The sequence below is a fragment of the Triturus cristatus genome, chromosome 2_1 (genome assembly GCF_964204655.1).
Source record: "Triturus cristatus chromosome 2_1, aTriCri1.1, whole genome shotgun sequence".
Classification (NCBI taxonomy): domain Eukaryota; kingdom Metazoa; phylum Chordata; class Amphibia; order Caudata; family Salamandridae; genus Triturus; species Triturus cristatus.
Window position 1 is genome coordinate 366,217,687 of NC_140581.1, and position 12,486 is coordinate 366,230,172.

Genomic DNA, 12,486 nt, shown 5'->3' on the forward strand with positions numbered 1-12,486 from the left:
CTCATACTTACCTGGCAGGGGAGACACCATGATCACGAAGGTGGTTCTCCCAGGGTGAGGCTCATCCATTGCACTTCGGATGTGCTGACCCCTGCGATGTCCCCAAATGCGGGATACTCGACTGCATAATTTCTGGTAGTGGGGGACTGCGTTCGCGCTTTCCCCTGATCTCTGGTTTCAAGAAAGACAAAAAGGAAAAAAAAATAAAAAGGAGTCTGGAGCACCCTTTGACGTTTCTTGTGGTCCGTCCAGGGTGCTGTAAGCTGGCTGGAATGGGGAGTGGGCGAGGGCCAATTAGTTATGCAAATTTACAAGCCTGGGGGATGCTGGCTTAGGGCTTAGAAACGTGCTTCTGGGCCCGATTTCGACCTGGCAAGCACTCTGTTGTGCTTGCGAAAGCCTTTGCTTGTGCACAATTTGGAGGGCCTGAAAAATCTGCTGTTGGGCCCGATTTCGGCCTGCCAAGCCCTCTGGTGTGCTTGCTGTAGCCCTGGCTTTGCCCCCGTGTGAGCAAGGTGCAGCATAGCGAAAGCAGGGCCCTGATTGGCGCTGCCGGTGGGCGTGGACATGCAAATTTTGCTGGCCGGCCGAGGCCTGTGGGAAGCTGCTGTGGGTAGCTGCGCGCTTTCCAAAGTGGGCACAGGGGCCTTGGCTGGTCACCTTGCGCCCCAAAATGCCCATGCTCTGCCTCGCCCGGCCTCAGGCCTAGCCTGTGTGAATGCCACCCTCGCCCTGCGGGGAGATGCCCAGCGGCCCGCCCTCGCCCTGTCCCCTTCCAACTCATACTTACCTGGCCGGGGAGACACCATGATCACGAAGGTGGTTCTCCCAGGGTGAGGCTCATCCATTGCACTTCGGATGTGCTGACCCCTGCGATGTCCCCAAATGCGGGATACTCGACTGCATAATTTCTGGTAGTGGGGGACTGCGTTCGCGCTTTCCCCTGATCTCTGGTTTCAAGAAAGACAAAATGGAAAAAAAATAAAAAGGAGTCTGGAGCACCCTTTCTCGTCTTCTGTGGTCTTTCTGGGCTGCTGCGGCTGGATTGGAGGGGGGCGTGGGCAAGAGGGAATCACATGCTAAGTACCGAGCCTGGGGAATGATGGGATAGTTGCAGCCTCCCACTCTGGGGACCTATCCAGAGACAGGGCAGTAGGCCCTGGCCAGGTGACATGTCTGCTCCTTTCCATCGCCCCCCCTGGGGCTGTGGCCTGGCTGCCAGCCTCTTGCCTCGCCCTAGCCTTCCCAGGCCCAGACTCTGGCTGAGGACCCCAGGCCGTGGCCCGGCGAGGGCTCTGCCCGGCGAGGGTTCTGTCTGCAGCGTTTGGGAGCGTTCGTGAGGGGCTCGGGGCGAGAACCCCTGCTCACTTGCAGGCCTGTTTGTCCCTGGCTTTCAGCCACAAGCAGTCGACTGGGGCCTAGCCAGGCAACATGTCACTGCATACCTCTAGAGGGGGCCTCAGTGGCAGCTCTTAGGCTTCCAAAGCCCCAAATCTCTGCTTCTGGGCCCAAAGTGGGCATGGCAATCGCCCTTCTGTGAGTGCTGTAGCCCTGGCTTTGCCCCCGTGTGAGCAAGGTGCAGCATAGCGAAAGCAGGGCCCTGATTGGCGCTGCCGGTGGGCGTGGACATGCAAATTTTGCTGGCCGGCCGAGGCCTGTGGGAAGCTGCTGTGGGTAGCTGCGCGCTTTCCAAAGTGGGCACAGGGGCCTTGGCTGGTCACCTTGCGCCCCAAAATGCCCATGCTCTGCCTCGCCCGGCCTCAGGCCTAGCCTGTGTGAATGCCACCCTCGCCCTGCGGGGAGATGCCCAGCGGCCCGCCCTCGCCCTGTCCCCTTCCAACTCATACTTACCTGGCAGGGGAGACACCATGATCACGAAGGTGGTTCTCCCAGGGTGAGGCTCATCCATTGCACTTCGGATGTGCTGACCCCTGCGATGTCCCCAAATGCGGGATACTCGACTGCATAATTTCTGGTAGTGGGGGACTGCGTTCGCGCTTTCCCCTGATCTCTGGTTTCAAGAAAGACAAAATGGAAAAAAAATAAAAAGGAGTCTGGAGCACCCTTTCTCGTCTTCTGTGGTCTTTCTGGGCTGCTGCGGCTGGATTGGAGGGGGGCGTGGGCAAGAGGGAATCACATGCTAAGTACCGAGCCTGGGGAATGATGGGATAGTTGCAGCCTCCCACTCTGGGGACCTATCCAGAGACAGGGCAGTAGGCCCTGGCCAGGTGACATGTCTGCTCCTTTCCATCGCCCCCCCTGGGGCTGTGGCCTGGCTGCCAGCCTCTTGCCTCGCCCTAGCCTTCCCAGGCCCAGACTCTGGCTGAGGACCCCAGGCCGTGGCCCGGCGAGGGCTCTGCCCGGCGAGGGTTCTGTCTGCAGCGTTTGGGAGCGTTCGGGAAGGCGTGAGGGGCTCGGGGCGAGAACCCCTGCTCACTTGCAGGCCTGTTTGTCCCTGGCTTTCAGCCACAAGCAGTCGACTGGGGCCTAGCCAGGCAACATGTCACTGCATACCTCTAGAGGGGGCCTCAGTGGCAGCTCTTAGGCTTCCAAAGCCCCAAATCTCTGCTTCTGGGCCCAAAGTGGGCATGGCAATCGCCCTTCTGTGAGTGCTGTAGCCCTGGCTTTGCCCCCGTGTGAGCAAGGTGCAGCATAGCGAAAGCAGGGCCCTGATTGGCGCTGCCGGTGGGCGTGGACATGCAAATTTTGCTGGCCGGCCGAGGCCTGTGGGAAGCTGCTGTGGGTAGCTGCGCGCTTTCCAAAGTGGGCACAGGGGCCTTGGCTGGTCACCTTGCGCCCCAAAATGCCCATGCTCTGCCTCGCCCGGCCTCAGGCCTAGCCTGTGTGAATGCCACCCTCGCCCTGCGGGGAGATGCCCAGCGGCCCGCCCTCGCCCTGTCCCCTTCCAACTCATACTTACCTGGCAGGGGAGACACCATGATCACGAAGGTGGTTCTCCCAGGGTGAGGCTCATCCATTGCACTTCGGATGTGCTGACCCCTGCGATGTCCCCAAATGCGGGATACTCGACTGCATAATTTCTGGTAGTGGGGGACTGCGTTCGCGCTTTCCCCTGATCTCTGGTTTCAAGAAAGACAAAAAGGAAAAAAAAATAAAAAGGAGTCTGGAGCACCCTTTGACGTTTCTTGTGGTCCGTCCAGGGTGCTGTAAGCTGGCTGGAATGGGGAGTGGGCGAGGGCCAATTAGTTATGCAAATTTACAAGCCTGGGGGATGCTGGCTTAGGGCTTAGAAACGTGCTTCTGGGCCCGATTTCGACCTGGCAAGCACTCTGTTGTGCTTGCGAAAGCCTTTGCTTGTGCACAATTTGGAGGGCCTGAAAAATCTGCTGTTGGGCCCGATTTCGGCCTGCCAAGCCCTCTGGTGTGCTTGCTGTAGCCCTGGCTTTGCCCCCGTGTGAGCAAGGTGCAGCATAGCGAAAGCAGGGCCCTGATTGGCGCTGCCGGTGGGCGTGGACATGCAAATTTTGCTGGCCGGCCGAGGCCTGTGGGAAGCTGCTGTGGGTAGCTGCGCGCTTTCCAAAGTGGGCACAGGGGCCTTGGCTGGTCACCTTGCGCCCCAAAATGCCCATGCTCTGCCTCGCCCGGCCTCAGGCCTAGCCTGTGTGAATGCCACCCTCGCCCTGCGGGGAGATGCCTAGCGGCCCGCCCTCGCCCTGTCCCCTTCCAACTCATACTTACCTGGCAGGGGAGACACCATGATCACGAAGGTGGTTCTCCCAGGGTGAGGCTCATCCATTGCACTTCGGATGTGCTGACCCCTGCGATGTCCCCAAATGCGGGATACTCGACTGCATAATTTCTGGTAGTGGGGGACTGCGTTCGCGCTTTCCCCTGATCTCTGGTTTCAAGAAAGACAAAAAGGAAAAAAAAATAAAAAGGAGTCTGGAGCACCCTTTGACGTTTCTTGTGGTCCGTCCAGGGTGCTGTAAGCTGGCTGGAATGGGGAGTGGGCGAGGGCCAATTAGTTATGCAAATTTACAAGCCTGGGGGATGCTGGCTTAGGGCTTAGAAACGTGCTTCTGGGCCCGATTTCGACCTGGCAAGCACTCTGTTGTGCTTGCGAAAGCCTTTGCTTGTGCACAATTTGGAGGGCCTGAAAAATCTGCTGTTGGGCCCGATTTCGGCCTGCCAAGCCCTCTGGTGTGCTTGCTGTAGCCCTGGCTTTGCCCCCGTGTGAGCAAGGTGCAGCATAGCGAAAGCAGGGCCCTGATTGGCGCTGCCGGTGGGCGTGGACATGCAAATTTTGCTGGCCGGCCGAGGCCTGTGGGAAGCTGCTGTGGGTAGCTGCGCGCTTTCCAAAGTGGGCACAGGGGCCTTGGCTGGTCACCTTGCGCCCCAAAATGCCCATGCTCTGCCTCGCCCGGCCTCAGGCCTAGCCTGTGTGAATGCCACCCTCGCCCTGCGGGGAGATGCCCAGCGGCCCGCCCTCGCCCTGTCCCCTTCCAACTCATACTTACCTGGCCGGGGAGACACCATGATCACGAAGGTGGTTCTCCCAGGGTGAGGCTCATCCATTGCACTTCGGATGTGCTGACCCCTGCGATGTCCCCAAATGCGGGATACTCGACTGCATAATTTCTGGTAGTGGGGGACTGCGTTCGCGCTTTCCCCTGATCTCTGGTTTCAAGAAAGACAAAATGGAAAAAAAATAAAAAGGAGTCTGGAGCACCCTTTCTCGTCTTCTGTGGTCTTTCTGGGCTGCTGCGGCTGGATTGGAGGGGGGCGTGGGCAAGAGGGAATCACATGCTAAGTACCGAGCCTGGGGAATGATGGGATAGTTGCAGCCTCCCACTCTGGGGACCTATCCAGAGACAGGGCAGTAGGCCCTGGCCAGGTGACATGTCTGCTCCTTTCCATCGCCCCCCCTGGGGCTGTGGCCTGGCTGCCAGCCTCTTGCCTCGCCCTAGCCTTCCCAGGCCCAGACTCTGGCTGAGGACCCCAGGCCGTGGCCCGGCGAGGGCTCTGCCCGGCGAGGGTTCTGTCTGCAGCGTTTGGGAGCGTTCGTGAGGGGCTCGGGGCGAGAACCCCTGCTCACTTGCAGGCCTGTTTGTCCCTGGCTTTCAGCCACAAGCAGTCGACTGGGGCCTAGCCAGGCAACATGTCACTGCATACCTCTAGAGGGGGCCTCAGTGGCAGCTCTTAGGCTTCCAAAGCCCCAAATCTCTGCTTCTGGGCCCAAAGTGGGCATGGCAATCGCCCTTCTGTGAGTGCTGTAGCCCTGGCTTTGCCCCCGTGTGAGCAAGGTGCAGCATAGCGAAAGCAGGGCCCTGATTGGCGCTGCCGGTGGGCGTGGACATGCAAATTTTGCTGGCCGGCCGAGGCCTGTGGGAAGCTGCTGTGGGTAGCTGCGCGCTTTCCAAAGTGGGCACAGGGGCCTTGGCTGGTCACCTTGCGCCCCAAAATGCCCATGCTCTGCCTCGCCCGGCCTCAGGCCTAGCCTGTGTGAATGCCACCCTCGCCCTGCGGGGAGATGCCCAGCGGCCCGCCCTCGCCCTGTCCCCTTCCAACTCATACTTACCTGGCAGGGGAGACACCATGATCACGAAGGTGGTTCTCCCAGGGTGAGGCTCATCCATTGCACTTCGGATGTGCTGACCCCTGCGATGTCCCCAAATGCGGGATACTCGACTGCATAATTTCTGGTAGTGGGGGACTGCGTTCGCGCTTTCCCCTGATCTCTGGTTTCAAGAAAGACAAAATGGAAAAAAAATAAAAAGGAGTCTGGAGCACCCTTTCTCGTCTTCTGTGGTCTTTCTGGGCTGCTGCGGCTGGATTGGAGGGGGGCGTGGGCAAGAGGGAATCACATGCTAAGTACCGAGCCTGGGGAATGATGGGATAGTTGCAGCCTCCCACTCTGGGGACCTATCCAGAGACAGGGCAGTAGGCCCTGGCCAGGTGACATGTCTGCTCCTTTCCATCGCCCCCCCTGGGGCTGTGGCCTGGCTGCCAGCCTCTTGCCTCGCCCTAGCCTTCCCAGGCCCAGACTCTGGCTGAGGACCCCAGGCCGTGGCCCGGCGAGGGCTCTGCCCGGCGAGGGTTCTGTCTGCAGCGTTTGGGAGCGTTCGTGAGGGGCTCGGGGCGAGAACCCCTGCTCACTTGCAGGCCTGTTTGTCCCTGGCTTTCAGCCACAAGCAGTCGACTGGGGCCTAGCCAGGCAACATGTCACTGCATACCTCTAGAGGGGGCCTCAGTGGCAGCTCTTAGGCTTCCAAAGCCCCAAATCTCTGCTTCTGGGCCCAAAGTGGGCATGGCAATCGCCCTTCTGTGAGTGCTGTAGCCCTGGCTTTGCCCCCGTGTGAGCAAGGTGCAGCATAGCGAAAGCAGGGCCCTGATTGGCGCTGCCGGTGGGCGTGGACATGCAAATTTTGCTGGCCGGCCGAGGCCTGTGGGAAGCTGCTGTGGGTAGCTGCGCGCTTTCCAAAGTGGGCACAGGGGCCTTGGCTGGTCACCTTGCGCCCCAAAATGCCCATGCTCTGCCTCGCCCGGCCTCAGGCCTAGCCTGTGTGAATGCCACCCTCGCCCTGCGGGGAGATGCCCAGCGGCCCGCCCTCGCCCTGTCCCCTTCCAACTCATACTTACCTGGCAGGGGAGACACCATGATCACGAAGGTGGTTCTCCCAGGGTGAGGCTCATCCATTGCACTTCGGATGTGCTGACCCCTGCGATGTCCCCAAATGCGGGATACTCGACTGCATAATTTCTGGTAGTGGGGGACTGCGTTCGCGCTTTCCCCTGATCTCTGGTTTCAAGAAAGACAAAATGGAAAAAAAATAAAAAGGAGTCTGGAGCACCCTTTCTCGTCTTCTGTGGTCTTTCTGGGCTGCTGCGGCTGGATTGGAGGGGGGCGTGGGCAAGAGGGAATCACATGCTAAGTACCGAGCCTGGGGAATGATGGGATAGTTGCAGCCTCCCACTCTGGGGACCTATCCAGAGACAGGGCAGTAGGCCCTGGCCAGGTGACATGTCTGCTCCTTTCCATCGCCCCCCCTGGGGCTGTGGCCTGGCTGCCAGCCTCTTGCCTCGCCCTAGCCTTCCCAGGCCCAGACTCTGGCTGAGGACCCCAGGCCGTGGCCCGGCGAGGGCTCTGCCCGGCGAGGGTTCTGTCTGCAGCGTTTGGGAGCGTTCGGGAAGGCGTGAGGGGCTCGGGGCGAGAACCCCTGCTCACTTGCAGGCCTGTTTGTCCCTGGCTTTCAGCCACAAGCAGTCGACTGGGGCCTAGCCAGGCAACATGTCACTGCATACCTCTAGAGGGGGCCTCAGTGGCAGCTCTTAGGCTTCCAAAGCCCCAAATCTCTGCTTCTGGGCCCAAAGTGGGCATGGCAATCGCCCTTCTGTGAGTGCTGTAGCCCTGGCTTTGCCCCCGTGTGAGCAAGGTGCAGCATAGCGAAAGCAGGGCCCTGATTGGCGCTGCCGGTGGGCGTGGACATGCAAATTTTGCTGGCCGGCCGAGGCCTGTGGGAAGCTGCTGTGGGTAGCTGCGCGCTTTCCAAAGTGGGCACAGGGGCCTTGGCTGGTCACCTTGCGCCCCAAAATGCCCATGCTCTGCCTCGCCCGGCCTCAGGCCTAGCCTGTGTGAATGCCACCCTCGCCCTGCGGGGAGATGCCCAGCGGCCCGCCCTCGCCCTGTCCCCTTCCAACTCATACTTACCTGGCAGGGGAGACACCATGATCACGAAGGTGGTTCTCCCAGGGTGAGGCTCATCCATTGCACTTCGGATGTGCTGACCCCTGCGATGTCCCCAAATGCGGGATACTCGACTGCATAATTTCTGGTAGTGGGGGACTGCGTTCGCGCTTTCCCCTGATCTCTGGTTTCAAGAAAGACAAAAAGGAAAAAAAAATAAAAAGGAGTCTGGAGCACCCTTTGACGTTTCTTGTGGTCCGTCCAGGGTGCTGTAAGCTGGCTGGAATGGGGAGTGGGCGAGGGCCAATTAGTTATGCAAATTTACAAGCCTGGGGGATGCTGGCTTAGGGCTTAGAAACGTGCTTCTGGGCCCGATTTCGACCTGGCAAGCACTCTGTTGTGCTTGCGAAAGCCTTTGCTTGTGCACAATTTGGAGGGCCTGAAAAATCTGCTGTTGGGCCCGATTTCGGCCTGCCAAGCCCTCTGGTGTGCTTGCTGTAGCCCTGGCTTTGCCCCCGTGTGAGCAAGGTGCAGCATAGCGAAAGCAGGGCCCTGATTGGCGCTGCCGGTGGGCGTGGACATGCAAATTTTGCTGGCCGGCCGAGGCCTGTGGGAAGCTGCTGTGGGTAGCTGCGCGCTTTCCAAAGTGGGCACAGGGGCCTTGGCTGGTCACCTTGCGCCCCAAAATGCCCATGCTCTGCCTCGCCCGGCCTCAGGCCTAGCCTGTGTGAATGCCACCCTCGCCCTGCGGGGAGATGCCTAGCGGCCCGCCCTCGCCCTGTCCCCTTCCAACTCATACTTACCTGGCAGGGGAGACACCATGATCACGAAGGTGGTTCTCCCAGGGTGAGGCTCATCCATTGCACTTCGGATGTGCTGACCCCTGCGATGTCCCCAAATGCGGGATACTCGACTGCATAATTTCTGGTAGTGGGGGACTGCGTTCGCGCTTTCCCCTGATCTCTGGTTTCAAGAAAGACAAAAAGGAAAAAAAAATAAAAAGGAGTCTGGAGCACCCTTTGACGTTTCTTGTGGTCCGTCCAGGGTGCTGTAAGCTGGCTGGAATGGGGAGTGGGCGAGGGCCAATTAGTTATGCAAATTTACAAGCCTGGGGGATGCTGGCTTAGGGCTTAGAAACGTGCTTCTGGGCCCGATTTCGACCTGGCAAGCACTCTGTTGTGCTTGCGAAAGCCTTTGCTTGTGCACAATTTGGAGGGCCTGAAAAATCTGCTGTTGGGCCCGATTTCGGCCTGCCAAGCCCTCTGGTGTGCTTGCTGTAGCCCTGGCTTTGCCCCCGTGTGAGCAAGGTGCAGCATAGCGAAAGCAGGGCCCTGATTGGCGCTGCCGGTGGGCGTGGACATGCAAATTTTGCTGGCCGGCCGAGGCCTGTGGGAAGCTGCTGTGGGTAGCTGCGCGCTTTCCAAAGTGGGCACAGGGGCCTTGGCTGGTCACCTTGCGCCCCAAAATGCCCATGCTCTGCCTCGCCCGGCCTCAGGCCTAGCCTGTGTGAATGCCACCCTCGCCCTGCGGGGAGATGCCCAGCGGCCCGCCCTCGCCCTGTCCCCTTCCAACTCATACTTACCTGGCCGGGGAGACACCATGATCACGAAGGTGGTTCTCCCAGGGTGAGGCTCATCCATTGCACTTCGGATGTGCTGACCCCTGCGATGTCCCCAAATGCGGGATACTCGACTGCATAATTTCTGGTAGTGGGGGACTGCGTTCGCGCTTTCCCCTGATCTCTGGTTTCAAGAAAGACAAAATGGAAAAAAAATAAAAAGGAGTCTGGAGCACCCTTTCTCGTCTTCTGTGGTCTTTCTGGGCTGCTGCGGCTGGATTGGAGGGGGGCGTGGGCAAGAGGGAATCACATGCTAAGTACCGAGCCTGGGGAATGATGGGATAGTTGCAGCCTCCCACTCTGGGGACCTATCCAGAGACAGGGCAGTAGGCCCTGGCCAGGTGACATGTCTGCTCCTTTCCATCGCCCCCCCTGGGGCTGTGGCCTGGCTGCCAGCCTCTTGCCTCGCCCTAGCCTTCCCAGGCCCAGACTCTGGCTGAGGACCCCAGGCCGTGGCCCGGCGAGGGCTCTGCCCGGCGAGGGTTCTGTCTGCAGCGTTTGGGAGCGTTCGTGAGGGGCTCGGGGCGAGAACCCCTGCTCACTTGCAGGCCTGTTTGTCCCTGGCTTTCAGCCACAAGCAGTCGACTGGGGCCTAGCCAGGCAACATGTCACTGCATACCTCTAGAGGGGGCCTCAGTGGCAGCTCTTAGGCTTCCAAAGCCCCAAATCTCTGCTTCTGGGCCCAAAGTGGGCATGGCAATCGCCCTTCTGTGAGTGCTGTAGCCCTGGCTTTGCCCCCGTGTGAGCAAGGTGCAGCATAGCGAAAGCAGGGCCCTGATTGGCGCTGCCGGTGGGCGTGGACATGCAAATTTTGCTGGCCGGCCGAGGCCTGTGGGAAGCTGCTGTGGGTAGCTGCGCGCTTTCCAAAGTGGGCACAGGGGCCTTGGCTGGTCACCTTGCGCCCCAAAATGCCCATGCTCTGCCTCGCCCGGCCTCAGGCCTAGCCTGTGTGAATGCCACCCTCGCCCTGCGGGGAGATGCCCAGCGGCCCGCCCTCGCCCTGTCCCCTTCCAACTCATACTTACCTGGCAGGGGAGACACCATGATCACGAAGGTGGTTCTCCCAGGGTGAGGCTCATCCATTGCACTTCGGATGTGCTGACCCCTGCGATGTCCCCAAATGCGGGATACTCGACTGCATAATTTCTGGTAGTGGGGGACTGCGTTCGCGCTTTCCCCTGATCTCTGGTTTCAAGAAAGACAAAATGGAAAAAAAATAAAAAGGAGTCTGGAGCACCCTTTCTCGTCTTCTGTGGTCTTTCTGGGCTGCTGCGGCTGGATTGGAGGGGGGCGTGGGCAAGAGGGAATCACATGCTAAGTACCGAGCCTGGGGAATGATGGGATAGTTGCAGCCTCCCACTCTGGGGACCTATCCAGAGACAGGGCAGTAGGCCCTGGCCAGGTGACATGTCTGCTCCTTTCCATCGCCCCCCCTGGGGCTGTGGCCTGGCTGCCAGCCTCTTGCCTCGCCCTAGCCTTCCCAGGCCCAGACTCTGGCTGAGGACCCCAGGCCGTGGCCCGGCGAGGGCTCTGCCCGGCGAGGGTTCTGTCTGCAGCGTTTGGGAGCGTTCGGGAAGGCGTGAGGGGCTCGGGGCGAGAACCCCTGCTCACTTGCAGGCCTGTTTGTCCCTGGCTTTCAGCCACAAGCAGTCGACTGGGGCCTAGCCAGGCAACATGTCACTGCATACCTCTAGAGGGGGCCTCAGTGGCAGCTCTTAGGCTTCCAAAGCCCCAAATCTCTGCTTCTGGGCCCAAAGTGGGCATGGCAATCGCCCTTCTGTGAGTGCTGTAGCCCTGGCTTTGCCCCCGTGTGAGCAAGGTGCAGCATAGCGAAAGCAGGGCCCTGATTGGCGCTGCCGGTGGGCGTGGACATGCAAATTTTGCTGGCCGGCCGAGGCCTGTGGGAAGCTGCTGTGGGTAGCTGCGCGCTTTCCAAAGTGGGCACAGGGGCCTTGGCTGGTCACCTTGCGCCCCAAAATGCCCATGCTCTGCCTCGCCCGGCCTCAGGCCTAGCCTGTGTGAATGCCACCCTCGCCCTGCGGGGAGATGCCCAGCGGCCCGCCCTCGCCCTGTCCCCTTCCAACTCATACTTACCTGGCAGGGGAGACACCATGATCACGAAGGTGGTTCTCCCAGGGTGAGGCTCATCCATTGCACTTCGGATGTGCTGACCCCTGCGATGTCCCCAAATGCGGGATACTCGACTGCATAATTTCTGGTAGTGGGGGACTGCGTTCGCGCTTTCCCCTGATCTCTGGTTTCAAGAAAGACAAAAAGGAAAAAAAAATAAAAAGGAGTCTGGAGCACCCTTTGACGTTTCTTGTGGTCCGTCCAGGGTGCTGTAAGCTGGCTGGAATGGGGAGTGGGCGAGGGCCAATTAGTTATGCAAATTTACAAGCCTGGGGGATGCTGGCTTAGGGCTTAGAAACGTGCTTCTGGGCCCGATTTCGACCTGGCAAGCACTCTGTTGTGCTTGCGAAAGCCTTTGCTTGTGCACAATTTGGAGGGCCTGAAAAATCTGCTGTTGGGCCCGATTTCGGCCTGCCAAGCCCTCTGGTGTGCTTGCTGTAGCCCTGGCTTTGCCCCCGTGTGAGCAAGGTGCAGCATAGCGAAAGCAGGGCCCTGATTGGCGCTGCCGGTGGGCGTGGACATGCAAATTTTGCTGGCCGGCCGAGGCCTGTGGGAAGCTGCTGTGGGTAGCTGCGCGCTTTCCAAAGTGGGCACAGGGGCCTTGGCTGGTCACCTTGCGCCCCAAAATGCCCATGCTCTGCCTCGCCCGGCCTCAGGCCTAGCCTGTGTGAATGCCACCCTCGCCCTGCGGGGAGATGCCCAGCGGCCCGCCCTCGCCCTGTCCCCTTCCAACTCATACTTACCTGGCAGGGGAGACACCATGATCACGAAGGTGGTTCTCCCAGGGTGAGGCTCATCCATTGCACTTCGGATGTGCTGACCCCTGCGATGTCCCCAAATGCGGGATACTCGACTGCATAATTTCTGGTAGTGGGGGACTGCGTTCGCGCTTTCCCCTGATCTCTGGTTTCAAGAAAGACAAAATGGAAAAAAAATAAAAAGGAGTCTGGAGCACCCTTTCTCGTCTTCTGTGGTCTTTCTGGGCTGCTGCGGCTGGATTGGAGGGGGGCGTGGGCAAGAGGGAATCACATGCTAAGTACCGAGCCTGGGGAATGATGGGATAGTTGCAGCCTCCCACTCTGGGGACCTATCC

General features: G+C 59.8%; 14 non-coding genes across 14 annotated transcripts; all 14 read left to right on the forward strand.

Annotated features, from left to right (window-relative positions):
• The first annotated feature begins 3 nt into the window (after nucleotides 1-3).
• Nucleotides 4-167, forward strand: LOC146864914 (U1 spliceosomal RNA). The gene has a single exon (XR_014976968.1). It is a non-coding gene; the product is annotated as a U1 spliceosomal RNA (small nuclear RNA).
• Nucleotides 168-782: 615 nt separating this feature from the next.
• On the forward strand, nucleotides 783-946 carry LOC146864915 (U1 spliceosomal RNA). Its single transcript, XR_014977399.1, has one exon. It is a non-coding gene; the product is annotated as a U1 spliceosomal RNA (small nuclear RNA).
• An 897-nt stretch (nucleotides 947-1,843) lies between these two features.
• LOC146864916 (U1 spliceosomal RNA) lies at nucleotides 1,844-2,007 on the forward strand. The gene has a single exon (XR_014976969.1). It is a non-coding gene; the product is annotated as a U1 spliceosomal RNA (small nuclear RNA).
• A 905-nt stretch (nucleotides 2,008-2,912) lies between these two features.
• LOC146864917 (U1 spliceosomal RNA) lies at nucleotides 2,913-3,076 on the forward strand. The gene has a single exon (XR_014976970.1). It is a non-coding gene; the product is annotated as a U1 spliceosomal RNA (small nuclear RNA).
• Nucleotides 3,077-3,691: 615 nt separating this feature from the next.
• LOC146864918 (U1 spliceosomal RNA) lies at nucleotides 3,692-3,855 on the forward strand. Its single transcript, XR_014976971.1, has one exon. It is a non-coding gene; the product is annotated as a U1 spliceosomal RNA (small nuclear RNA).
• A 615-nt stretch (nucleotides 3,856-4,470) lies between these two features.
• LOC146864919 (U1 spliceosomal RNA) lies at nucleotides 4,471-4,634 on the forward strand. The gene has a single exon (XR_014977400.1). It is a non-coding gene; the product is annotated as a U1 spliceosomal RNA (small nuclear RNA).
• Nucleotides 4,635-5,531: 897 nt separating this feature from the next.
• LOC146864920 (U1 spliceosomal RNA) lies at nucleotides 5,532-5,695 on the forward strand. The gene has a single exon (XR_014976972.1). It is a non-coding gene; the product is annotated as a U1 spliceosomal RNA (small nuclear RNA).
• Nucleotides 5,696-6,592: 897 nt separating this feature from the next.
• Nucleotides 6,593-6,756, forward strand: LOC146864921 (U1 spliceosomal RNA). Its single transcript, XR_014976973.1, has one exon. It is a non-coding gene; the product is annotated as a U1 spliceosomal RNA (small nuclear RNA).
• A 905-nt stretch (nucleotides 6,757-7,661) lies between these two features.
• Nucleotides 7,662-7,825, forward strand: LOC146864922 (U1 spliceosomal RNA). Its single transcript, XR_014976974.1, has one exon. It is a non-coding gene; the product is annotated as a U1 spliceosomal RNA (small nuclear RNA).
• A 615-nt stretch (nucleotides 7,826-8,440) lies between these two features.
• On the forward strand, nucleotides 8,441-8,604 carry LOC146864923 (U1 spliceosomal RNA). The gene has a single exon (XR_014976975.1). It is a non-coding gene; the product is annotated as a U1 spliceosomal RNA (small nuclear RNA).
• Nucleotides 8,605-9,219: 615 nt separating this feature from the next.
• On the forward strand, nucleotides 9,220-9,383 carry LOC146864924 (U1 spliceosomal RNA). The gene has a single exon (XR_014977402.1). It is a non-coding gene; the product is annotated as a U1 spliceosomal RNA (small nuclear RNA).
• An 897-nt stretch (nucleotides 9,384-10,280) lies between these two features.
• LOC146864925 (U1 spliceosomal RNA) lies at nucleotides 10,281-10,444 on the forward strand. The gene has a single exon (XR_014976976.1). It is a non-coding gene; the product is annotated as a U1 spliceosomal RNA (small nuclear RNA).
• A 905-nt stretch (nucleotides 10,445-11,349) lies between these two features.
• LOC146864926 (U1 spliceosomal RNA) lies at nucleotides 11,350-11,513 on the forward strand. The gene has a single exon (XR_014976978.1). It is a non-coding gene; the product is annotated as a U1 spliceosomal RNA (small nuclear RNA).
• A 615-nt stretch (nucleotides 11,514-12,128) lies between these two features.
• LOC146864927 (U1 spliceosomal RNA) lies at nucleotides 12,129-12,292 on the forward strand. Its single transcript, XR_014976979.1, has one exon. It is a non-coding gene; the product is annotated as a U1 spliceosomal RNA (small nuclear RNA).
• Nucleotides 12,293-12,486: the final 194 nt, after the last annotated feature.